Below are 27,917 nucleotides of genomic sequence, written 5' to 3'. Positions count from 1 at the left end.
ATCTGTCTGTATATATAGAATCTTTTTATCAGTGAAAAATTGAAAAAAGAGCAAATAATCCCTATGACTTAGGAACAGTGAATGATGATAAGACCCACTTGTGGCATGTGCCTGAAATGTAAGTGTGCATATAATAGATAGTTGAGCATAGTGAGCATGAAAAAAAAACAATGTAGAAAATTCAGTTTCAAAATGTGAAGCTAAGTAGGGTAAACAAGTGAGTTCCATTAAAAACAAACATAATAAAACAGTTTAGGAAAAAAATTATCAGCATGAAATAGTTAATTTTATGAGAAATCAGTTGAGGAAAGAAATTGAAGATATAATATCCATGAAGTACATATTTATTTCATCCATAAAACTATATACAACAATCTCTGTTAACTGTATATCTTTTATTATACAGATGATTTCATTATCAACAAAACAAGCAGGTAAAATTAATTATTATTTAACTGATTATGCATCAATTTCCTAAAATAGGAGTTTGATTTAAGAGTAAAATTGCAACAGTGATTTTTTTCTATTAATCATTAACCTGAAAAGTCATGAAGACAAGGTATAGGAAACATTAATTTTGTTCAAGATTGAAGCATTAGTCTAATTAATCTTTATCAATAAAAAATTGTGAGTCAGGTATTGGAGTAAGAAGTATAGCACAGCTACAAATCCCCTCCTACTTCTCCCATTCCTCCATCCAAAAGGACTGAGATTCCCTCTCAACCCAGCCTTACTACTTCCTGTCTATCTGTCTATAGTCCTTTAAGTCTCTATGGTTAATTTTGGTTAGCTAGTGACTACCTCTGCACTTTGACTCCAAGAAAACTTTGTCAGAACACAGTGAAAACATTATACAACACACAGTGCTTGCAAAAATGGGGGTTTGCTTGGCAATGCATTGCAAATTCATTCTCATGAACTGTGGGTTCAATTACACTAAGTATGATGTTCTGTTTTGGACCAAGTTAAAGATAACATCTGACCTTGGTACTCAAAGTCTGATTATCTTGACAAATCGCATAACAGTTTTGAAATGACAACTCCCTCTGGGGTGCGCAGTTAAAATATGAGCCACATACTCTTTAAGTTACTATACTTAATTTAGAGAGGTCTGAGAAAAAAAAATGTAGTGGAATACTCAAAAGAAGTCATAAGAGAAAAATATTATGAACAACTAAACCAGCTACATCGATCAATTTGAAGATCAAGTGTTCAAAGGTAGTTATAGATAAAGATGTTATGTAAAAGAAGTAATATAACACGCTGGGGCTGAAAATACTGTGCTACAGCATTTGCTTAGAATGCTCGAGGCCATGGTTCACTCCCCAGTAGCACAAAACAGAAATCATTCTTGAATAGCTGATTACACAATCAAATTAAAATATTTGTAATAATTTTAGCAATTACAGTAATTAACCTCCATAGTCCTATGTAGTACTTTGGTAATGTATGTAAATGCATTATATATTACCACTTTATATATTACTTCTATTGTTGATCTTAGTTTGTATTTCTTTTTTTTTTTTTTGGAAGCTGAAGAATTAATTTATTCGCTCTTTTATAGAATGGTCAAATCGTGTTGCTTTGCATTCTCTCCTCCTCTCTCGCTTTCAAACACAGATCAGCACACAAAGTTGCTCAGATATACAGGGTGGGGAGAGGTACACATTCATGTGCACAAGCAAACACACAGAGTATACAGGTCTGTGCTGGTTTGTTTTTAATATCAACTTGACACAGCTACCTGTGAACAAGGACAACTGACAAAATTGCCCCCCACCAGATTTTCCTTTTGCCAAGTATGTAGAGCATTTTTTCATTAATGATTAACATTGGTGGGCCTATACCACAGGGAATGATGACATCACTGCAGTGCTGGCCCTGGTTTCTATAACAAAGTAGGCTGAAACAGTGTTGAGAAGTAAGCCAATAAGAGGTATTCCTCCATGATTTCCACATCAGTTTCTGCCTTGAGTTCTTGCATTAGCTTCCCTTAATGATGGGCTCTAAATTGAAAGACTTTTCATGCCCAATTTTGGTTTTGGCAGTGCTTTCTTTAATTTTTTTTCACAATAGGATCTGTAAGACAATGCTGACCATTGTATAATTCAAATTATCTTCTACCCCTGTTCAGTACAGATTTGTGAACTTTCGTGGCTTTTTGTTGTTGTTTTATGACCATTTATTTCATTATTCAGGTTTTAATGTCCCTCTGTCATCTTTTTTTTTTTTTTGTCATTTCTAGAGTTCATTTTTTTTTAATTTTATATAACAAAGTCCAATTAAATGAAAACAATCATTTATACACAATATTTGGGAATTTGGGCGTCGTTCTTTCCAAACTACTTCCTGCTGGTAAGGGGCGCTGTCTTGGGGGATTTGAAGAAGATTCAGATATCCTAGCTGTAGTTTGTAGGGCTGTTTTGTCCAGCTGTTTGGAATGTGGGATCAGCTTCTCTGTTTCAGGCGGTCTGGTGTGATCAAACCACATTAGTCTGGAAGGAATCCACATCTTCACATCTTTTCATTTTCTGTGGAAACAAAAATAGAAATACTTTTCCCCAGTAACTTGTTCTTCAACTTAAATTTTGGAGTCAAAGCGTTTTTTTTTTTTTTTTTTTTTTTAATTTATTATTTTACATGTCGATCCCAGTTCCATCTCCCTTCCTCCCTCCCTCCCCTCCAGCCCTCCCTCCCTCCTTCCCTCCCTTTTGCCCTCTCTACCCTCTCCCATGCACTCTAAACACCCTCCCTCCCAACCCCCCACCACAATACCATATGTAGGGGAATGCCATCCAGTTGGGGTCATGTAGATCTGACAGGTCCTGTGAAGTAGGGACTAGGGCTTCTCTCCTATCTCTAGAATAAGGCAGTTATCCCTCCATGGGGGGATATGTTTGCAAAGTCCTTTTGTGCACCAGGGATACATCCTGGCTCCACTGTCTGAGGTCTCTTAGACTGCTCAGAACTTCTGGCTGAGACCCATATTCAGGGGGGTCCGAGTCAGGGTTTGTATTTCTTAAATATTAAAAAATGGCTTCAAATTACCATTCATTTTTTTAAACATTTCAGAAACATTTATATCTATTAACATGTCACTGAAAATGCTTATGCATATACAAAGTTTCATTATTATACAAAGGCTTTCATGATGCTACCCCCAAGGCTTCTAATTTCAAAAGTAGAGAAAGAAATTTTTGATTTAAAAATTTTTACAGTGCTACTAAAATTTGTTTGGTGAAAGGGGAAATAGTAACATTGGTTATTTGTGAAGTCATTCAGTGTGAAACTCACTCCAAAGCCATTTCAGAAAAAATAAATACATATGCAAATATTCCTAAAACCACCATAAAACTCATGTATGCAAGCACCATTACACTAGATATAATAAAAATCAGCTTTAATGAGGATTTTGCTGTTTCCACACAAAAGTTCTACGTTTGAGGTATTACTGTAAGACATGCCAATGTGGCACATGTGTTCATCAACCCAGGATCGACCCTGATAATCCTGACTGGCACAGAATCTCCCTGCCAGACTTTCAAGTCATCTAAGTGGGTCTCTTTAAAAAGGGGATATTTTAATTTTCATAAAAACAGGAGGCATGTGCTAGAAACATGCATTTCATAAAACAATGTTATAAGTACATTCATTATCTTCCTATAGGTCCCATTCATTTAAAAACTTAAGATCAGTAAAGCAGTTTTATCTTCAGTGATATTATTTAAAAAGCCTAGATGTTTAAAAACAACAGTGAAGAACTTCACCATCTTTATACATTACACAGTAGATAAAGCTATTAAACTCTTCACTATCAAGAGGAAATCACTATCACCAACCTAGCTACCTCACTGGAAGGCAGACGCCACTCAGTAGCTGCTATGAAGATTACTTGGTTCGACTATAGTAAAGTCATGTGATAATTAACTCATGAAGTGACAATGCTAGCCTTACACGCAGAAACACAAGTACAGGTATCTATAGTTGAGGCATGGCTGCCGAGGAACAAGATGGGTCTAATACAGATGAGCAGAGAGACAGGGTTCCCAACATGTGAGAAATGTCTTTATGGGAGATGCTGGGATTTACTGTGAAGCATAATTAGATAGCAAGGAAGGTACAATAGTTAAAAATACTGAATTCTTCAATTTCCTGAGTTAGGCCGATTTGGTTACTTTTTAGTGACTTCAGAACGGTTGGGGGAAGAATGTTTTTCCTTTTTTCTCTTCTTCTTTTCCTTTTTGTGATTTTTTTTTTCTTTTTGATTTGCTCTTTTCTTTTTTCTGTTTCTTCTGTTTTGAAGAGTTCTCTTCCGTGGAGCTGGAGTAAGACCTTTTCCTCTTTTTCAATTTAATTTTCTCCTTTCCTTTTTCCTTTTTCTTCTCCTCTTCTTCATTTATGCTCTTCTCCTGCAGGGCCTGCAGATTGTTCATCTCCTCGTTTTCTTCGTTGCTGTCCTCACTGCTTGTGCTGCTGACATCCAACACGATTCCCTTTTGGGGTCTACCCGGAGAAAATTGCGGCACTCAAAAGTCAGATGGCCAGGGTAGCCACATTTTTTGCAGCCTGCTCGGACATTGTCCTTGTTGCAACCTGGGAGTGCCATGGCACAGGTGAGGGGAGCTATACATATTTTATTATTGATTCAATAATAAATAATTTAAAAATGAAGAGATATTCAGATCTTGTCAATAATAACTTATTTATTTGGTATTTTTCTACTTTCACTTATACAAAAGCATACCTTCTGATATGTGTTTCGATTTTGTAATTTTAGAAAATATTTGTCCCTCTTTTTTTTCCCATTTCACCCTTCATAGCCCTATGTCCTATTATCCTTCTCCTAGAGCTCTGCCAGTGTCCCCTTTTTATTATCCTGCTTTCTTTGGCTAGTCTAGATTATATGCATTCAGTACTTGTCTTTCTGAGCCTAGGTTATTTCACTCAGTGTTATTTTCTATTACTATTGATTTACCTCTAAATTTCATTTTCTAGAGATGAGTAGAATTTTACTGTTTATATTTACCACATTTTCATTATCCGTCTTATTTATATCATTTCTATTTCCTGGCTATTATGAATAGAGCAACAGTGAATATGTTTGAAATCTATCGGTAGCTTAGAATATCAAGTCCTCTTTTTCTTTTATTTAAAAAATTATTTTCAGTTTACATACCAACCTCATTTCCTTCTCTCTTCTCTGAGACCCGGCTCCTGTCTTATATACATCCCCAATGCTGGGATTAAAGTCATGTGGTCCCATTTGCCTAGATCAACTTTATGTGAGCTTGAGGCTGGTTTTGCTTTCTGAATCCTCAGGCAAGCTTTAATAAATAATAAATAATATATCTCCACACATGGCAGCTCACAATGATCTGTAACTTTAGTTACAGGAACTCCAACACTCTTATACAGACATATGCAAGGAGAATACCAATGCACACAAAAAATAAAAGCAAATTAACTTATAAACATCTGTAGCCTTTCGTTGGGGAAGCTTATTTTTGCCACACTCAGAATTCCTTAATTACCTGTAGTTCTTTGTATGGAGTTGAGGATTGGTGAGATTTATCCCATCCACATTAGCATGTCCAGTGATGTTGTTCTTATAGAAGTCATGTTTAGGGAACTGTGTTGAAATTTCATGGGGGTAGCTTCTGATATTTCTAGGAGATATGATCTCATAGCATATACCCTACATTTTTAGTTCTCACAATTTCTTCCACTTCCATAATAATCTGTTTTTTTTCTTTTTTCCCTTTTTTAAATTTAAATTTGAAATAAGGTTTTTTATATGTCAATCACAGTTCCCTCACCCTCCCATCATCCTCTATTACCCCCATCAAACCCCAGCCCATCTCCTTTCTGCTTTCTAGGGAGAGTGAGGCCTTCTATGGGGAGTCTTCAAAGTCTGTTATATCATTTGGGGCAGGGCCTAGGCTCTGCTCCATTTTCTAGGCAGAGAAAGTCTCACTCTATGTTGGATGGTCTCCCAAAGTCCATTCATATAGTAGGGGTTAATATTGTTCCATTAATAGAGGCCCCATAGACTGCCAGGTCCTCCTAACTAATACCCCATTCAGGGGGGCTGGATCAGTCCTATGTCGCTTTCCCAGCTATCAGACTGGAGTGCATGAGCTCCTCCTTGTTCAGGTCAGCTGATTCTGTGGGTTTCTTCAGCCTGGTTTTGACGCCTTTGCTCATTGCTCCTCCCTGTTTACAACTGGATTCTAGGAGTTCAGCTAGTGTTTAGCTGCGGGTGTCTCCTTCTGCTTCCATCAGCTACTAGATGAAGGCACATGTTATCTTTTTGTGACTGGGTTACCTCACTAAAGATGGTTTCTTCTAGTTCCATCTATTTCTCTGCTAATTTCAGGATTCCATTGGGTTTTTCTGCTGAGTAGTACTCCGTTGAGTAAAAGTACCACATTTTCTTCATTCATTCTTCAATTGAGGGGAATCTAGGTTGTTTCCAAGTTTTGGCTATTGAAAATAATGCTACTATGAAAATAGTTGAACAGATGTGCTTGTTGTATACCAAAACACCAAATGATCCAATTAAAAAGTAGGATACAGAACTAAATAGAGAATTATCAATGGAGGAATGTAAAATTGCTGAAAAACACTTAAGAAAGTGCTCAGTATTAATAGCCATCATGAAAATGCAAATCAAAACTATTCTGAGGTACCATTTTACTCCTGTCAAAAAAATCAAAAACACCAAAGACAGTTTATGTTGGAAAAGATTGGAGAAAGGGGTACACTCCTCCACTATTGGTGGGAGTGCTAATTCATACAGCCACTTTGTAAATCATTAAGGTCCTTCCTCAGAAATATTGGAATCAGTCTACCACAAGATCCATCAACTCCACTCTTAGGCATATATCCAAAAGATGCACATCCATAATAATCCTTAATCCTTAGTGTAGGTGCAGTATACGTGCTGTCAGTATGTCAGGTGGGGCCACCCACCACAATTGTGCATGTTGACCGGTTGCCGTGGTATCAATTTGTTAAGAAAAGTTTCCTTGATGTAGGATGTGGATGACATTTATATATGGGTATAAGGACAAATATATAGAATATAGTTAAGGATTATGGTGGTTCAGTAAAGTGGTAATTGTATTCTTTCCTTCCAAAACCTGTGACTTTATTAGCCTTGGAACTAGTGGCTAGATCAGTTATTTTTTTCAATACCAAATGGTTAACTTAGAAAACATACTTACAAGTGACACTCTATAGACTGAATAGGTTTTATTTATGAACATATATACATGCATATGTATATATACACACATACACATACATGTGTTAAAAACTATTAAAGAAAACAGAGGTCACAAATTTGAATGAAAGTAAAGTGAATATATAGGAGGTCATGGAGGGAAAAACAACAGGAGGGAAATGATGTAATTTATTATCTCAGACAATATTTAAAAACATAAATTTCATGAAAAACTTAGTATCCTGAATTTTCCTAATGGAAATTATACTTTTGGGCAAATTTAAGAGTCTAAATGAGGCCAGAGGCTTTGAAGGCACAGCATTAAATTATTAATTTGAAAGTTCAGTGGTTGCACCATATTTATGTAGAAGACTGCCATTTTCTTCCAAAAATATAGAAAATATATAATTTTCAACCATACATGTGTGATGAGAGATGTCATTCTATATATATGTTTCTCTTATTGGTTAATGAATAAAGCACTGTTGGCCAATAGGAAAGGAAGATAGGCAGGACTAGGAGCAAAGGAGTATTCCAGAAGGAGTAGGGAGCAGATTGAAGATGGAGGACAGAGAGAGAAGAATGGCAAGGCCTCTCTCCAGTAAAATGAGACCACGTGGAAATACTTAGATTACTAGAAATGTGTTAAAATTTAAGATAGAGCTAGCCAATAAGAAACTAGTAACTTGTCAACAGAATTAAATCTAATACAGTTTCTCTGTGTGTTTTTGGGGCTGGTGTGGCTGTAAGACCTGACCAGAGGGAAAAACATACTTGTAACATAATATGATGGGGGATGCCATTCTGTAAATATGTTTCCCTTGTTTGTTAATGAATAAATCACTGTTGGCCAAAAGGAAAGCAAGATAGGAGGGACTAGGAGGAGAGAGGAAGTAGTAGGGAGGAGATGCAAGATGGTGGACTGAGAGAGAAGAATACCAGCCCCTATCTCTGGTAAGATAAGACCACATGTAAGTACTTAGATTAATAGAAATGGGTTAATATTTAATATAGAGCTAACCGATAAGAAACTAGTAACTGGCCAACAGAATTATTCCTAATACAACATCTGTGTGTATTATTTGGGGCTGGCAAGGTGAGGTGGTGGGACCAGAAAAGCAGGGAAAAACAACTCTTAACACATGTGGGATTATTTGTGATAAAGATTAATAGTAAATATATTCATGTATCACAGGTAAGATCTAATATTTTCTGATTACTCTTCTAAGGGCATATTAAAAACATTCAGTCTGTAGAGTAATATGAAGAGATAGGATCCATTACATCCTCTGCTGTATACAGATTGAGAAACGGAGAAAGAGAAATTAAGTAACTTTGCATAGTTATATTTGCATGAAGTGATGAAATGGTGTCTGAAGCAAGAGCAGTCACATTATCAAACTCTCCTTTGTAACAACTAAGCTTCCTTGATATTCAAACTTCTTAATAGAACTATTTATCATCTAGAAAATTCTACAATTGAGATGTAAAGGCTCCTCCCTGTTCTATATTTTGTAAAATAATTTACCTTTCATTTTCAAGTCACAGCACTTTAAGATAGAGATTTCTAATCTATATTCCACGAATGGGTATGATGGCTAATCTTAACTGTTGCATTGATTGAATTGAGAAATGCTGAAGAAATTTTTAAAGCACACACCTGGGAATTCTTGTGATGACATTTCCTCTTACTTAATAAATTACTTCCTCCATAGACCCATAATAGATACATTATTGAGAAATGATAAAAGAAGGAGGTATTACTGAACTACAAGAAGTATGTCACTGGGGGTGTGTCCTTGCTTCTTCCTTTTGTTTAGGACCCTTCATGTTTTCACTTAACTCTGCTTCCAGTATGACGTGACATATACAATTCTTTCCAATATATCTTTAATACCCTGAGGCATGGCACCTATGAAATCACAAGAGAAAATAAAATCTCTTCTTCCTTCAACTTTCTTCAAGTTGTTCTGTCTGAATTTTTTTTTTCTTCGTCACACACTGGGTAACAACTAGTAACTCCTCATGTTTGGTGAGGTGACGAGACATAGCCATCAGTTCATGTGCTTCTTTAGAAAGAAACAGACATCTTCTGGGAACACAACACTCTGAAACAGGGAATATTTTTTTAGGATATAATTTTGCTCTTCCTAAGCCCATTTCTCTACTACATGTTGAAAAGAAAATTCCCTTCAGCCACAAATCCATGGAGTTTTTCTTAGACAAACATTCTTTAGAAAGCCTGTAAGTGGAATTGAAAATGAAAGATAGAATCTATTTGATTTTTTATTAGATGTTCTGCTGTCCTCTGATCCTATATTTTGGTGGTAAACAAACTACTCTGGTTCATGTTTCTATATTTACACATATGTGCAGCAATATGTGTTTATAAAATGAACTAGTTTGATCATTGCAGCAGTTTGAATTTTGATGTGATTGCCAGTTGGCAGGTAGCAACGAGAAACTCAGTAGAACTACAAAAAGTACTATGAAATACTTTTATAATCACAGTAAATTTTCATAGAGCTGAGAAAGTGTTCTTATGTTATTGTGATGAAATTATTTCTTTTCAATGTATAATTTGCCCAATATTCATAACTTCTCTTAAGAAAATGTTCAGACAACCCTGCATCCCTCACCTGAAATCCATTTAAAAAGCTTTCTTTTATTCCAGAATGTAGTAATGACTGTTAAATTTAATACTGAAAGTAATGTTGATGTCTCCCCTGAAATGAAAATGAGAGGTCTAATTTTAACTAATAATTCTTTCAGTGTTATAAAGTGACTAAAGAACACATGATATAGCTGACTTATAATCAATATTACTCAGGGTTGCTTCTGAGTGGGAATGTCATAATTAATTCAATTATTCAATTGGACAATTAATTAAGTCCAATTAATAAGGGATATATTACAATTAAAAAAGTAAATATACTTATAATCTCTTACAAGCACTGAAACAAGTATTTTACTGATGTCTCTATATTATCATTGATTTTATAATTGTAACTATTATGTGCCAATAAATACTAAATTAACAATAAAACTTCTTACTACAAGGAAATTGTAAATCTTTCTCTCTAATGAAGCAAGAGAGGTGGGATTAAATTTAAATATGCAGAGTTGATATATATGTTCAGGAATAAAATCTAGCTTCTCCGCATTCATTATGTTAGACTTAATTATCAAGCAGTAAAAAATGAGTATCATAAAAAAATCTATAGATCACCAGGGAATTTATTTGCAAAGTGCTCTATACTAATTGTTTTCAAAGAAATTTGCCTTCTTGCAGTTTCCTTTCCCTGTATAGTCTGTATCTTCAATATGAATAATGAACAAGAGTCAGTTATGTCATTTATTCACACATTATTTTCTTTGTGCTATATATGTATCAGATGCTGGAAAATAATTTTGAAGGTAATAAACACAGTTCTTATGCTAAGATATCCTGTAGAGTGGGGAAGGATAGAGAAAAATAAACAGAAAATTGATTCAGAAGGACTAATACTATGGTCCCTGAGATGCCAGTATGAAAGTGGCATAAAATATTGACCTGGAAAATTGTTAATGCCTGGAAAAAGGGTAACAGAAATGATGAACAGGCTAAGTCTTAAGAAGCAACAATAATTAGTAGGTTGAAAAGAATAAGCAACACATGCATTGGCCATTAGGCAAGAATGTTCAGTATACTCAGGGAGCCAACATAGCTCAGTCATCTCTATTTTCCTTGCCTTGAATACTGTCTAACATTGTGATTTATTTGTTCAGGTTGGTTTCTTTTCCCATTGAAATTTGCCCTGTAGAACTAATTTCATCATGGAAGATATTTAATACCAATAAAATTGTTTCATACCAAAAGGTCAGACTCATTTTCATTATTATGGGAGTTGCAATTTTTCTCTCATTAAAATTATTTTAATTGATCTCCTTCTGTATGCTGTGAATATATGTTTCTCTTATTGGTTGATGAATAAAACTGTTTCAGCCAATGGGCAGACAGGATGTACCCAGGCAGGAAATACAGGCAGGGCTACCAGACAGGAGAATCATGGGAAGACAAACAGAGAGAGTTGAGTATTGAGATGGAGATGTCATTGTAGCTACTGGGAAAATAGGATATGTAGGCATTCTCCAGTAAGCCTAGATTACATGGAGATACATAGATTAATAGAAATGTGGTAATAGTTAAGAGATCCAGGCAGTAACAAGCCTGAGCCATTGAGTAAACAGTTTATAACTAATATAAGCCTCTTTGTGTTTATTTGGGACAAAATTGTAGTGAAACGGGACAGGTCAGAAACTTCTGTTCAGAAAAAATGTAATGTGTCTTAGTTACTTTTTCATTGATGTAATCAAATTTCATGACAATTGAAACTTACAAAATACAGCATTTGATTTCTTGTTTAGTGGCTTGCATTTTCTGAGAGAGACCATGGCCATCATTGTGACAAGCATGGCAGCTGGCAGTCAGGTATGGAGATTAGACCAATATCTGAGGGCCCATACCTTGGAACACAAGAGAGAGAGATAGAGAGATAGAGATAGAGATAGAGTTAGATAGATAGATAGATAGATAGATAGATAGATATATAGAGAGAGTTGGCAGGGAAACCTTAAATCTCACCCTTAGTGACACAACTTCCCTGAAAAGGTCATACCTCTCTAGTTTGCTTTTGGCAAGATTGCCATTTTTACTATATGTATCCTACCTATCCAAGAGCATGGGAGGTGTTTCCATTTTCTGGTATCTTCTTTAATTTCTTTCTTTAAAGCCAAGAAGTTCTTATTATACAGGTCTTTCACTAGTTTGGTAAGCATTATCCCGAGATACTTTATGTTGTTTGTGGCTATTGTAAAGGGTGATGTTTCTCTGATTGCTTTCTCAGCCTCTTTATTATCTGAATAAAGTAGGACTACTGATTTTTTCTTTTTCTTTTTCTTTCTTTCTTTCTTTTTTTTTTTTTTGAGTTTATCTTGTATCCTGCTAGTTTGCTGAAGGTGTTTATCAGCTGTAGGAGTTCCCTAGTAGTTTATTCAGTCACTTATGTGAACTACCATATCATCTGAAAATAGAGACAGTTTGACTCCTTCCTTTCCAATTTGGATCCCCTTGATTTCCTTGTGTTGTCTTATAGTTTTAGCTAGAACTTTAAGTACAATATTGAAGAGAGATGGAGAGAGAGGGCAGCCTTTTCTTGTCCCTGACTTTAGAGGAATCGCCTTATGCTTCTCTCCATTCTGTTTGATGTTGGCAGTTGGTTTTCTGTATATTGCTTTATTATGTTTAGGTATGTTCATGTTATCCCTGACCTCTCCAATACCTTTATCATGAAAGGGTGTTAGATTTTGTCGAAGGATTTTTCAGCATCTGGAGAGATGAGCATATGGTTTTCCTTTTTCAGTTTGTTTATATGGTGGGTCAAATTGATAGATTTTAATATGTTAAACCATTCCTGCAAACCAGGGATGAAGCCTACTTGGCCATGGTGGATGATTACTCTGATGTATTCTTGGGTTTGGTTTGCAGTATTTTATTGAGTATTTTTGCATCAATGTTCATCAGGGATAGTGGTCTGTTTTCTTTCTTCAATGCAATCCCATTAAAATCCCAGCCCTATTCTTAACTGAGTTTGAAATGACAATATTAATTTAATATGGAAAAACAAAAGACCCAGGATAGCCAAAACAACCCTGTACAATAAAAGAAGGTATCAGGTATCAGGAGGTATCACCATCCCTGTCTTTAAGCTCAGAAAACAGCCTGGTATTGGCACAAAAATAGACAGGTAGACCAATGGAATCAATTTGAAAATCCTGAAATTAACGCACACACCTGTGAACATCTAATTTTCAACCAAACAGCTAAAAGAATACAATGGAGGGAGGAAAGCATCTTCAACAAATGGTGTAGGTACAATTGGATGATGGTGTGTGAAGACTGCAGATAGAACCATGTCTATCGCCATGCACATAACTCAAGTTCAAATGGATCAAAGACCTCAACATAAAGCCAGCCACATTGAACCTCTTAGAAGAGAAAGCAGGAGGTACTCTTGAACAAATTGGTATAAGAGACAACTTCCTGAACATATCTCCAGTAGCACAGACCCTGAGATCAACAAGTAATAAGTGGGACCTTCTCAAACTTAGAAGCTTCTGTAAGGCAAAGGACACAATAGACATGACCAAACGACAACCCACAGACTGGGAAAAGATTTTCACCAATCCTACATCTGACAAAGGGCTGATATCCAAAATATACAAATAACTCAAGTCAAAAAACCCCCACAAAAACCCAAAAAACAAACAAACAAATAAACCCATACCAAATAACCCTATTAAAAATGGGGTACAGAACTAAGAAGGGATTTTCAATAGAGGAAATCAAAAAGGCTGAAAGACACTTAATAAAGTGCTCAACATCCTTAGCTATCAGGGAAATGCAAATCAAAACAACTTTGAGATACCATCTTACTCCTGCCAGAATGGCTAAAATTAGAAACACCAATGACAACTTTTGCTGGAGAGGATGTGGAGAAGGGAACACTCCTCCACTGCTGGTGGGAGTGCAAACTCATACAACCATTTTGGAGATCAGTATGGCAGTTCCTCAGGAAAATGGGACTTGGTTTACCACAGGACCCAGCAATCCCCCTCTTATGTATATACCCAAATGATCCACATCCATGCAACAAAGACATCTGTTCAACTATGTTCATAGCAGCATTATTTGTAATAGTAAGAATCAGGAAGCACCATAGATGCTCCTCAACTGAAGAATGGATAAAGAAGATGTGGCAATCTACACAAGGAATACACTCTGCAGAAAAAAATAATGGACTCTTGAAATTTGCAAGAAAGTGGATGGCACTTGACGAAACCATCCTGAATGAGGTAACCCAGTCACAAAAAGAGGTACATGGTATATACTCACACATGTATGGATTTTAGACCTAGATCAAAGGATCACCAGCCTATAATTCACACCACCAGAGGAACTAGGATACAAGGTGGATTCTAAGAGATTCATATAAGGTCCCTCACAGAAGGGTGAAGGGACAAGTACCATAGAGCACATGGGAAGTGTGGGGGCAGTGAATAGAGAGAGAACTAGGAGAAGGAAAAGGGAGGGGAGGAGAGGAATGCACGTGCGAGTAGGAATATTTAGTCAGGGTATGAAGGAGAGAGAGAGAGTGAGAGAGAGAGAAAAAAAACATAAAAGAGGGAGCCATTATTTGTTTGAAGAGAAAAATGAACCTAAAGAAAGGTCTAGAGGCCTACATGACTGACTCCAACTAACAATTTGAGCAACCATGGAAAGTCTACCATAAATATCCTTCCCTCATAATGAGATCAACAACTAACTTATCAACCATTACAGAGCCCTAATCTAGTACCTGTTGGAAACAGAAGCAAAGACCCATAACTAAACATTGAGTCACACTAGTATCAAGATACAGAGAGAGAGGATAAGATCCAGGTTGTAGAAACACATAGAGACAGCTGACCTGAACAAGAAGGAGATAACAGGCCCCTGGACTGATAGCTGGGAATCCAGCATGGGACTGACTCAGAACCCCTGAACTTTGGCTATCCTGAGTCTTTTGTTTTTCCATATAAAATTGATATTATCATTTCAAAGTCAGCCAGAAGGACTGAGCAGACTAAGGGACCTCAAACATTGGAAGCAGGATGTTTTCCTGCTCCACAAAAGGATCTTGCAGACACATCCCCCATGGAGGGATACTGCCTTAACCTAGAGACAGGAGAGAAGTCCTAGTCCCTACTTCAAATGACTCGACAGATTTCATGACCCTACCTGGATGGCATTGCCCTACATGTGGAACAGTGGTAGGGGAATGGGAGGGGAGGGTGTTCAGGATGCTTGTGAGGGGTGGAGAGAGGGTAAGAGGAAGGGAGGGAGGTAGAGGAAACTGGGATCAACATAATAATAATAATAATAATAATAATAATAATAATAATAATAGTCACGCCTCCTAATCCTCCCCAAACACTTCTTCCAAATGGGGACAAGGTTTCAAATATATAAGCCTTTGGTGTCATTTTTCAGCTAAACAACCCAAAATCTTTTGGCTGAAGGAAACTTTCTTCTGTTAGTATGGATCCCTTGTGTTTTTGTGCTCAACTTTGTGGTACATTAGATAGATATAATATAATTGTAACAAATTTAATTCCCAAAGTGTCTTTTTCTTATAATTTTCCTAGAAGCAATATTTTCTCTTTTTGTTAATTGTATTTATGTGACTGGTTGAATTTGTTTTGGTTATACATCCCTATTGAATGTAATCTCCAATTGCAGAAGTAATATCTTCATATGTAACAAGTATATGTAAATGGACTTCCTGCAATTAGATGGAAATGTAATGATTTGAATGGAAAATGTCCCCCATAGCCTCATGAGGTTGAACAATTGTTCCCTAGATGGAGGTGCTGCCTCATGTTGTAGACTCTTTAGGAAATGAGGCAAACAGAGAGGAAGCTGGTCATTGATGGGTGGGTATTTAAGTTGATATCTTGGCCTTGCTTCCACTTCCTCATCTATGTAGACTTAAGATCTGTTGCCATAGTTCCTCTGATATATTGGACTGTATTACCTCAAACTGTGAAATAAAATGAATTCTTCCTCTAAGTTGCTTCTTTCAGGAACTATCATGCGAAAATATTATAGAATATTATCAAAGTCAACCATGACCATTCTCCCTATGGTTGATATACATTTCCCAGGTCCTTTCCACTCCATCTCTGAAATTAGTTGAACCAGTTCTCTTGGCCTCTCTATATGGAGCTGCTTTCTACTGCAAGTTTCACTACATGGGCCTTATCATAAAACTATTGACTCTAATGAATAAAAGTTGTACCCTAGAAATGGATTTCTATTGATGGTGCAGTACAGCCATGTCTGAACTAAAGATTTTCTATTTGATTAAAAGACTATTTCAGATTAGTTCTGTTCACAGATTTTGGGGAAATGCTATGGAATGAAACAGAACCCAGTAGGTTCTGTTCTGCAACAGCAGCACTTCCCTTCATGTTTGCAGTCCTTCTCCTGGACAGAAATCATATCCCAGTAGTTCAGCCTCACTAGTGTGGAGTCAATCACTAGAAATGAGGATAATAGTGCATCTCAGGCTAGCTTTCTTTACCTGTGGCTTTTTCTTGGTATGGGTTATATTATGCTGCACTTTATATTGTTTGGTTACTTCCAGAGTTCACATAATTATACATAGGTGTACTTAATAATTTCTCATTTAGCTTAAAATAATAACAGTGACAAAAACAGAAAGGAAACTGTTTAGTTTATATTCCTGATGTTTTATTTTTATAATATTGTTATTATTAATGTATTCTTATATAAATGCTTAAACTTTATTGATTGTCCTATATGTTTATAGGATACACTGTGGCATTTTGATATGTGTGCTAATCCAAGTATTTGATATATTTACCACTTCTAAGTTTATTATTTTTGGGGGGACATTTAAGGTACTCTCTTTTAGCTACATTGAAGTAGACAGAAAGTTACTGTTAATTTAGCCACATTTCTGTGCTGCAAAACACTAGAGCTCACTCCTCTCATCCAACTACTGTAAATATTTTATGTGTTGGGCTTTGCATGACCTTGTCTTGAGCTCTCAACTTTTGCAAGCAGAGAGAGAGTCTGTCAGATGATTGTCATGAGAATAGAAGTTAAGAGCAAACTTATTTCCGCTTTATACTTGAGTTTGGATATAAGCACAGACCTTGTTGGATGAAATGATAATTTCTACTGAACTATAGCCTTTTCTCTGATAAAAGTTAATAAGCTTATTTCATTCATAGGCTCATGTGTTTAGATATTCATCTCCAGTGAGTATCTATAAAAAAGGCCATATGTTGGGATGTTGGAGGGATATTGTTGGCCACAAGATAGAGCTCTGTCTTTTCCAGATATCTATTGTTTGATCATCTTGTCTTCTTCTCTAGAAACTTACAATTTTGTAGCACAGATCCCAATTGGAAGCTAAAGAAAATCAGGTTTTCTTTTTCAGAGCTTTATTAGTATATACACTGACAGTTTTGTTTATTGTTAATTTTCTATATTCAAACCTTTATCGTGGTTGTAATGTACAGTAATTTAAAAACTTTATGCTATTTTTAAACTGTCTCATGTAACTTAAGTCTCTGTTCTCAGAGTAGAATGATATAATTTCAAAATATTCTACTAGGTTTATTTTACAAGTAAATACAAGCATTATCAAATAATAAAGTCTATGTTAGTCCAGTAAGTGATAATAAGCATTATGAAACTTATGGAAATGTCATAATTAAGCTCATATAAACCAATAATCTTTTTAAAATTAATGCTGATTATCATATATGTGTCTGCATATAATATGCATTGACAATGTGCAAATACATAAAATAGTACTTATAGCCCAGACATCAAGACAAGACATATGGCACTATTACTTCTATCAGGAAAATAAGTCAACATTTCTCTCACAACACCCATAACAACATATCTGTTATAATTCCTGAAATAATAAAAGGATTCCATGATAGGTTATAAAAAGGATTTATTCTTTCTCTAACTAATTATACCAAGAGAAGTTTTGTGTGACAAAGATATTTAATAAATCACAACTTAGTCTTATGTAAGTATTGAAAGGTTGTAGAAATGATGTCCCTTCCTTTCTGCTCTCAAAAGAGGTATGCACCACTATTTCTATACCCAGCTGTTGGGCCTGTATTTTATATATTAAGAAATAATCTGTTAGTAAGCTATTGGTATTCTTCATGCTTGTTTGTAATAAGACCCCTTGAAATAGTTCTTAAAATTACCAGTGAGTCTAATATTTGGATATACTTTATACTGATAAATCATACTGAAACATAGAACTATGGTAAGTACTGAAACCAATTTTCTTGTTATTTACACAGTTTGGAGGCAGTAAATGTAGCATGAAAAATAAATAAACTAGAGACACATATTGGGGTTCAAACTTCAAGCTGAAGATCAGAAAACAAAGCAGATATCCATTAGCTCTTACTCTACCTTTGGTTGAAAGACAACTCTGGTGCCACAAAACCTCAGACTACTGCTGCTCCTCAGCATGCCTGGAGAAACCTCAGACTTCAATGTCTTTCTATCCTTAACGTGGCTGGAATGAATGCAAGCCCTGAGAACCTGTTCCTCCTATGCATTTTGGGATTAAAGGTATGAGCGCTAATTCTCTTTTAGACTCATTCACTCTAATGTATCCCTTTGCTGTGTAGCCTTGAACTAACAGAGATCATCTGCTTTTATCCCCTGAGTCCTGGCATTAAACAAGTATGTCACCAGCTCCTGAACTCCATAGCTTTTGGATGTATTTGCTTTCTAAATACTCAGGCAGCCTTTAATAAATCATAAATAATATATCACCATAAGTAAATATGGAACTTTCTTTGTTCATATAAAATAAAGAGAATAAGGGAGGGGAAGTGAGACACACATACACACACACACACACACACACACACAGAGAGAGAGAGAGAGAGAGAGAGAGAGAGAGAGAGAGAGAGAAAGAGAGATTATGTCTTATAATATTGTCAAGTAGAATTTAACTGATTTGGAATATATCCCTAATAGACTAAGCCAGTGTAATTACCTGTAATATAGCTAGTAAACTATATTGAATATGCCTTATATAAGTTTTTGTATACTTTCCAAAAAGTAGTAAATCTAAATAAATAGGTATACATTTGGTGTTTTTATTTGTTTCTTTGACACATACCAGACACTAACATACCCTTGTGCCACATTAACTCAAAAATGACAAAATTGTGTCTAGTTATCTTTGCTTCTGTGGACTTGATGATGATAACAAGTACTGTTATTTACACTGCATTGACTTCCCAATTAGAATAGGAGGGATGAAAAATGCCATTATCCAAGAGGACAAAAAAAAAATGGCATAGTAGCATAATACAATTTACCATTAAAATTATAATTTTGCATGCCCATGAAACCAATTTCTAAGGTGCCATTATCTTATGAATTACCTGCTCTGTGCTATCAGATGTTATGAGAGTAGAACCAGCTCAATTGTCATTTCCTTGCACAGAGGATTTATAAAACAATAGGATACAGTTTTCTGTATTGTTCCTGCTGTAAGGAGCTCTGGTGTTTGGCAGCCAAGCCATGTGCTGAGGGGGTGGTGACTTGATGTACTGCATCCACCAGATGTGATGCTCATTGTGTTTGACTTTTCAGCCAAATCTGGATGATTACTCACAGGAAATTAGATTGTAAATGAAGATAGGATTTTTAATATTCCTGATGTCCACATTTTTTCCAATTGCACAATGGAATGATAAGTAAGCTTGGGACAATTCAGCCCTTAGTCATCATCATATAGACAACATTGAAAATAAGAGATGAAGAAGTCATTTCTGCCCCCTGTGCATCCCTGAAGAGAGTAAGGCCAGTGCAAATGGATTTGCAAAATGGTTTGGGTTGCTCCATGCTGGCAGTGTAATTGCTTTGGTAGTATTCTTGCAGAATTGTCTGTCTCCTGCAAGAATGATATCTAGGAATTATGCTCAGTGTTCTCACATTCCTAGTGTATTTTTAAACTGTGCTACAATTCAGAAAGAATTGGCTGCAGGGTTGATTTCCAAGTTTGTTTACTTCTCTGCCAATCCTTTCTTTCCCCAAGTCTTCATTGGTTTTTCCATCACACCTAATTGCCAATACCAGTTATTCTCCAGACTCAACAATGCATTATGTCAATCATGTTGTCATCACAATCTTCATTTGTTTCTTTCAAATCTATAGCTCTACTGAGTTCAACTGTCTTCATCATAGGTTTAAGAAAGTAATGTAGATATACTATATCAAATTTGTTCTAACAGTTTTTCATAGTCACACACTTCTATACTATATAAATTGTACATAAAATTTATTACTACTTTCTGAATTATCTCTATTTAATATACACCCTTCCACTGAAGATTGCACTTTGAAGCTTCTGTATTGAAATTTAATTTTATTCACTATTTCTACTGTTCTTATTGTATTCTTCTTGTTGAAGACTCTAAATGATTACAAACATTACCCAAATTTCTTCTGTAACAGTATTGCTTTGTTCCACAATGCACACTATGTGTTTGTTTTAAGGCACAAAATAAGTCGGAGTAAAGTTTACAGTTCCCAGGCTCTTTTAGATTTTTGGCCTAGGTGCTTAATTGTTGTCAAATAAGGAAGCAGAAGTGTTGGTTGCTGGTTTTTAAGACATTCTTGAAGAGATTCCAACACAAATTTTCTTCTCAAACTATGCCTTTTCCTGTGTTCTGGTGCCCAAGTAACAAAAACTAAGCAAACTCCAGGTTGAAGTGAGATGTATTAAATCTGTTTAGCTGAGAACTTAGAGGAGCTTGGTTCTTGGTTTCCCTAGTCTATTATAGGATCATCTGTGTGTGTAGTTGCTTCATAGCTACTGAGTTACATATATTACAATTCTGACAGTAGACAGTAGAACTAGAATTAGGTTTTACGGTCCTTTCTCTCTAGAGTATAGAGAAAAATGCTATTGGAAGCATGTCTTTTTGTTTTGCTTTTTTTTTTTTTTATTTTTGACAGAGTTTTTCTTTAGCTTTACAACCTGTCCTGGCATTTGCTTGTAGATCAGGCCAGACTGGAACTCACAGAGATCTTCCTGCCTGGTGCCTTCCAAGTACTGGGATTAAAGGTGTATATATGCTACCACTGCCTGGCCCTTAAGCATGTCTTCTAAGGTTACTGAATTTGAATTCTACTCCTTTGATCTCAACACATCTAAATTGTCCTCCTTGTTTAGGTCACATTTGGGTGGTCATGTTGGTAAGACTTTACAGGTACAGCTTTAACATTACTATGACTCAACAGATTATATTTGGGAGGATTTATGTCAATACCAGTTGTATATGCATTCAATAACAATTGAAAGATAAGAGACCATGAATTTGAAGGGAGCAGGGAGGGCTTGGTGGGAGAAAATGGAAGGTAGATATATAATCATAATACAGCCTTAAAAATTGTTTAAAATGTTTTTGAATAGATGATATATAATACAACACAAGCTTCTTTTTGCTTTCTGCATTGTAATTTAACTTTATACACTGCTAAATACACTGATCCTAACATGGCACTGTGCATTCATTTAGTAAGCATCCCACATCCTCTCTGATACCCTTATAAATGAATTTGGTTGCCTGGATGAGCTTCCTCAGAGAGTTCTGCAGCAGTCACTTATGCTTCCTCTCAGGCATTTTATACATCTTTATGGCAGTTTGTAATGGTCTTATAGGGGTAGCTAAGTGCTTTACTATCATTAAAGGTAAAGCCATCTGGGAAGCCTATTGGCTTGAACTGTGGGGAGTCAGCAGCTTCAGAGTCAGTAAGTCAAGGCTCTGTATGAGAGTACCAAGGAGGCTAAATATTTTATTCACAGAATTACTCTGTGTGTATCTAAGCACTTCTTCATAGAGGATGCCTACCAGGAAAATGCTGATTATAAAGTATTAGCAAGAAGGAAAGCAATTTTAGCTCCATGTATCTCTGCCAAAGTGAGTTGGCTAGTGTCCTGTCAGATATGCTTTAAGCATACAGGAAAAAAAAACAATCTTTTATAAAGGGAATAATGTAACTCTTCATTTGGAACTAAAAGCTAAGCACTGTGACTTTTCTATCTTACAGTACCCACTTTTCCCCAAAATTATAGTGTGAAGAATGTTTAGCCATCCAAGTGATATGATAGACTAACTGTCTGAAATAATTTTAAGTGCTCTGCAATAGCTGTGCATTTTAGGATAAATCATACTCATTTTGAGTTTAAAATATCTCTTATTCCCAACCTACATGAAGTTTTGGTTTGAGTATTTAAATGCTGTAATCTCTGCTATGAGCTAAACCATGGAAGAATTTGGCTATGATATCTGAAATTATCTTAGATAAGGAAATAATTATACTTCTGTTCTCAAGGTTCTATTGCACATTTGAGACAAGTATTCAATATTGAAGAGAAAAAAATATTAAACTTTTTTTTCCTAAAATAAGTATGGTGTTTTAAATGTTTTTGGGTTTCTTGCCAGGGTAGTTAGGTTGTAAGCAAGGCTCACTTTCAACTTTTGCTTTGAATTGTACAGCCATTTGGATCCCAGAACTAGGATTCCTGTCTTATCATTTTGAGGTATGTCTTGAGCATGTATTAAGTACCAGAGAGAAGAAGGTAAGAGAAGTTCATAGTAGTCTTCAACTATCATGGTTACATCCTTTCTGTTTAGTATATCAGACACATTCCCCAAGTGGTATGATATCGGAAGACAGGAAAATATTCTGAAATGTTACAGTGGAAGGGGATTTTTCCAACTCATGTGAGCTCTTTTTATGAAAAACTATATTCATTCAACATGAATTCATAGCTATTATGGACGAATATGTAAGAAATCAGACACCAGTGACATTTCTGAAGAGTCTTGATGGAAACAAAAGTATGTAAGAATATAAATCAACATATCTGACAGATAACCTTCCATGAATCTCTTGTGCTTCTCTGTATTTGTCAAGGGGAAGAGCTGTCATTTGCCAGACTGCCTTTGTCAGGATATGTGCACATAGAATAGCCTTAAAAGATTGCATTACTCCAAGAAGCTACTCATATTGCAGTAGATGGTCTTATACTCAAGCACATATTGTCAGCACTAACTGGACTTGGTAGGCTTAAAAATAAATGGAGGCAATTAAATTCAGAGTAAAAAGTGATGGTGAGGGTATATGAAGATTTGGAGAGGAGAAAATATGCGAGTAGATCTGATCAAAGAATATGCATGTATGAAATTCTCAAACAATAAAATCATGTAGCTAGTATGTTTCACGAGGAGCACAGATAAAGTGTTTTTACTCTCTACCATAAGCTACTCTATCATCTGGGCCCACATACTTCATTCCAGCAGGTCTTGGAGACAGGAAGAAATTAAATTAACTGCTGTGTTATGAGCAGTTTGCTGCCAGCCTGGCCCCTCTGCCTCATCAGCACCAAATAACACACATAGAATCTGTATTAGGTATAAGGCTGTTGACCTGTTACTAGTGTTTCTTATTTGATAGCTCTATCTTAAATTTTAACCCATTTCTATTAATCTAAGTGTTTCTACATGGTCTCATTTTACCAGAAAAGGGCTGAGGACCTTCTTCTCTCAAGTCCCTACTTGTTTAATCTCCTACACTTTATCTCCTAGAATCCCAGAACTATTGTTTACATTTATCAAGATTTAAAGAAAATATTCCATCATCTATCCTATTTTTGTGAATCTAAAGTCTTATATGTAATTTTTCTTTAATCCAAACTAAGGAAAATTATAACAATAACAATCTGTCTTCAACTCCATCAAAGAACACAGAAGGATAATATATATGACAGAGACATCTCGCTACCTGGTCAGTCACCTGAAGTTCTGTAATGTTCCATCTGCAGCCAATAGGCCATAGTGTGTCTGGCAGATGCCTCAGCAAAGCAGGAAACTTTAAACTGTCCACCTGTATTGCCAGCTTGTCAGTCACTTTTCTCTGTGTCCTGCAGAATGTCTAACAAACAATTCCATGAAGCATGTAACAATGTCCATCTTGTATCAGCAGTCACTTTCCTGTGTGTCCTGCATGCCTACTTGATAAAGCAACAGTCAAGCAGTCTAGGTAAGGCTTGCAGTCACTCTTTAGCACTTTCTTGCCCAAATGACGTAGCATTTTCTTGCTATATCAAAAGATAAGAAGAAATTGTAGGCAGAGTATTCCTAGGAATAACTCTACTAGAAATGAATCAAATAGAAGGCCTCAGCCTTCTGGGTTATGTAGAAGATGTGGCAAAGGCTAACACTAAACCAATGAATGTAGGTAGACCAAGGTAAGGAAGGAAACCCTTTACAATCAGGAAACTCCTTGGGGGCCTCTCAAAGGCCTCCATGTCAAAGGTGGTCCGGACAGTCCCAGTCACTGTGGAAGTCAATATTCCTAAGGATGATTAGAAAATCCAGTGCCTGGATGATAAACTAGCTATGGATGTGAATCAAACAAGAATGAAGGAAATAAACAAACAAACAAAGAATACCCCAAAGCATATATTTTGGCAGACTTCTGTAAACAAACTTCTATAAAACAGTCAAAGGCCTAGACTGATAGTTAAGGTAAATAACAGACTGGTTGAGGGGATTATTGACAAGGCGCTGAGGTAACCATCATAACTAATAAATCTTGGCCTCCAAGGTGGCCCCTGCAAGAGGTAAATGTTCAAATTTTAGAGATTGGAACCATATCTCAGGTAAAACAGAACATGAGATTAAATGTACAGGACCAGAAGGACAGAGAGAAAGGTTGAGACCATATGTGTCTGATATAGCAATAAATTTATGGGGTTGTAATCTATTGCAATGATGGAATACATATATTAGCATTCCTCCAGTATTAGATACGAATCATAAACAAACTCATGGTTGTATAAAAAATATTGTAATGTACTATATAAGACAGACACCAAATATCCAAGTTGTACAAAAACAGATACAAGTATCAGACTAACAGAGGAACCAAAAGTCCTACCCTTAAAATGGCTAACAGACGAACCTGTTTGGATAGGACAATGGCCTATGACCCCTGAGAAGTTAAATGCTTTAGAAAACCTGGTTCAGTAACAGCTAAATGCTAGACATGTTAAGCCCTATATTTGTTATAAAAAAGAAATCTCGAAAATGTAGAAGGCTAACAGACCTGAGAGCCATTGATAAAGTTATCCAGCCAATAGGCTCTCTACAGCCTAGAATGCCTTTGGCTTCTTTGATTCCTAAATAATGGCCTATAGTTATTGTTTTAAAAGATTGCTTCTCCACTATACCATTTACAAGAAAAAGATAGAGAAAAATTTGCCTTCGTAGAACCTAATTACAATAATTCTCAGCTGGTCAAAAGATATCAATGCATGGTTTTGCCACAGGGAATGATAAATAGTCCCACCCTGTGCCAATATTTTGTGCAAAACCTTTAGAAATAATTTGTAAACAGTTTCCACAATCCATAATTTACCATTACATGGATGATATATTATTGGCTGATTCTAAAGTAGAATTAGAGAAGAATATTTGAGGAAGTAAAGGAAGTTTTAACTCACCAGGGATTACAAATTGTACCCCCAAAAAATACAAAGATGAGATACTGTCAACTACCTAGGGTATAAAATAGGTCTGCAGAAAATTAGACCACAAAACATACAGATCAGGAGAGATAATTACTAGACTGTTAATGATCTTCAAATATTACTAGGAGAGATTTCTCAACTACAAACTATAATTGGAGAAGAAAGGCATGATTTGAAAACCTTAAAATGGCCCTAAAAGGGAACAAAGACTTGAATAGTGCACACATACTATCAGCTGAAGCTGAAAAGTAATTAGAATGGGTAGAAGAGCAGATGCTAGAGGCATATGTAGATCCTGTGGATCCAAACTAGACTGTATTCTGTTTACATTACCATCTAGAGAATATCCTTCAGGGACTTTGATGCAGAGGGAAGATATCATATTAGAAGGGACATTTCTACCACATAGAAATAAGAACTATAAACATACATAAAAGAGATCTCTGACTTGATTTTAAAAGATAGATTAAGTCTTCCTCAATTGACCGGAAGAGACTTAGCAGAAATTGTAGTATCTTTAACTAATGAAGAATTTTCCTCCTTATAGAAAGATAATGATTATTGATTAGCAGAGAGCTTGCAGTAACATTTTGGGAATGATTAGCAACAGTTATCCCAAAAGGAATCAATTTCATAAAGATAATTATTTGGATTTTTCCATGTATTGTAAGAAAAACACCTATCTCTGGAGTTTTTGTATTCTACACTGATGCAAACATATCAGGCAAGGCAGGATATAAATCAGGAAATATAAGTAAAGTAGTTCAAAGCCCTTATAATTTGGTACAAAAAGTAGAATAATATGATATTCCCATGGTACTTGTTGATTTTACAGGACCCCTCAATATAGTTACTAACTCTCAATACGCAGAGTCGTCGTACACATTGAGACTTCAGAAATTATTCCTGATGATACAGAATTAACTTAATTTTTATATAATTACAAGATACTACTATCAGGAATAGATATATGTATATGTATATATCTAGGCCTTGGAGTTTCATAAGAAACACCATGTGAACAGTAAAGCTTTAAAAAAAGAATTTTTCTATCACTTGGCAACAACCTAAGGAAATGTCCTACTTGCTTATTCTATAACCAAACTCCTGTACCAGCAGGCAGTAACCCTAAAGGTATAAATAGGAATGAAATATGGCAAATGGACGTGTTTCATTTTGCAGAATTTGGAAAATTAAAATATGTGCACCACACCATAGACACATTTTCATGCTTTCAATAGGCTACTGCTCTGAGCTCTGAAAAAGCTGATTCTGTTATCACACACCTATTAGAGGTAATGGCCATTATGGGCATACCTACACAAATAAAAACTGACAATGCTCTGACATATGTCTCCAGAATATTGAAACATTTTTTGAGTATTATAACATAAAGCACATAACTGGTATACCACATAGTTCTACAGGATAATCAGTAATTGAGAGATCCAATTGTACTTTAAAAGAAATGACCTATAAACAGGCAGGGGGTGCCTCCACATTCCTATCCTGTGGAAGTGTGAGCCAAATAAACCATGCCTCCCCAACTTGCATTAAGATAAAACCACAATTATGACCATGGCTTTTCAGTGCTCTGTGGTGTGTTGCCACTGAACTTTGGCCACTGAACTTCCTAACATTTTACTCAGTTGACCAAGTTATTCCCAGCCTCCATCTCTTCCTGTAGCCTATATGCTCTATTGTAAGAGGATTGTGAAGTTCTCTGGTGAGATTGAAAGTTGAAGAACTTTTGAAAAAAAACAAAACAAAACAAAATTATGGTTCACACGAGTGCATAGAAGGAACACGTCAACCTCATGCCAACATGGGTACATGGTCTAAGGCCACCATAAGAGTAGAGCAGGGATAGTGAATGGCTATATTTAGCAAAACTTTTATGTAGTTTATTTTAAAAAATTATGGTAAAGTGTCACATATTAAAAGAAGTTATTAAAATCATTGTGAAAATATAATTCAATTACTAGGATAAGTTAAAGCCTTTAAGGGTGTAGTCATTAAAAATCACTAGTAAAATTAATATTACTACTAAAAATTGCAATAAACCAAATGCCCAAAAATGTGCTACTGAACACAGAATTAAAAATATTAACAGTTACACTGATGGACTAGAGTGTCACTCTTTGATCATTTCCCGACACTGTCTGCAATAACCACTGGACTATACTTTCACTCATCATTTACGTGGTTAAAAATTCTCTATGTATCCCTAGTCTAAACAAGGATAATCCTTTTTATAAAATTTATATTGACCATATTGACTATTTTGCATGATATGAGCCATCTGTTCTACTTTCTGTTTAGTTTTGTTCATATGGTTAATCGGAATCTGAATTACTCTGTATAGATAGACCACATTTCACTTAACCATGTCATATATAGGGACTGGATATATTTTAGTTCTGGGCTGTTATTGCCTTTCCTATGAATCTAATCTGGGATTTATAACAATGTGGAATATTCATGCA

General features: G+C 35.7%; 1 pseudogene; it reads right to left on the bottom strand.

The window, feature by feature from the left end:
• Positions 1 to 4,092: 4,092 nt before the first annotated feature.
• LOC127214175 (protein SREK1IP1-like) lies at positions 4,093 to 4,617 on the bottom strand (annotated as a pseudogene).
• Positions 4,618 to 27,917: the final 23,300 nt, after the last annotated feature.

The sequence above is a fragment of the Phodopus roborovskii genome, unplaced genomic scaffold (assembly GCF_943737965.1).
Source record: "Phodopus roborovskii unplaced genomic scaffold, PHOROB, whole genome shotgun sequence".
In the NCBI taxonomy this organism is placed as follows: Eukaryota; Metazoa; Chordata; class Mammalia; order Rodentia; family Cricetidae; genus Phodopus; species Phodopus roborovskii.
This window is presented reverse-complemented; position numbering and strand designations above follow the sequence as displayed.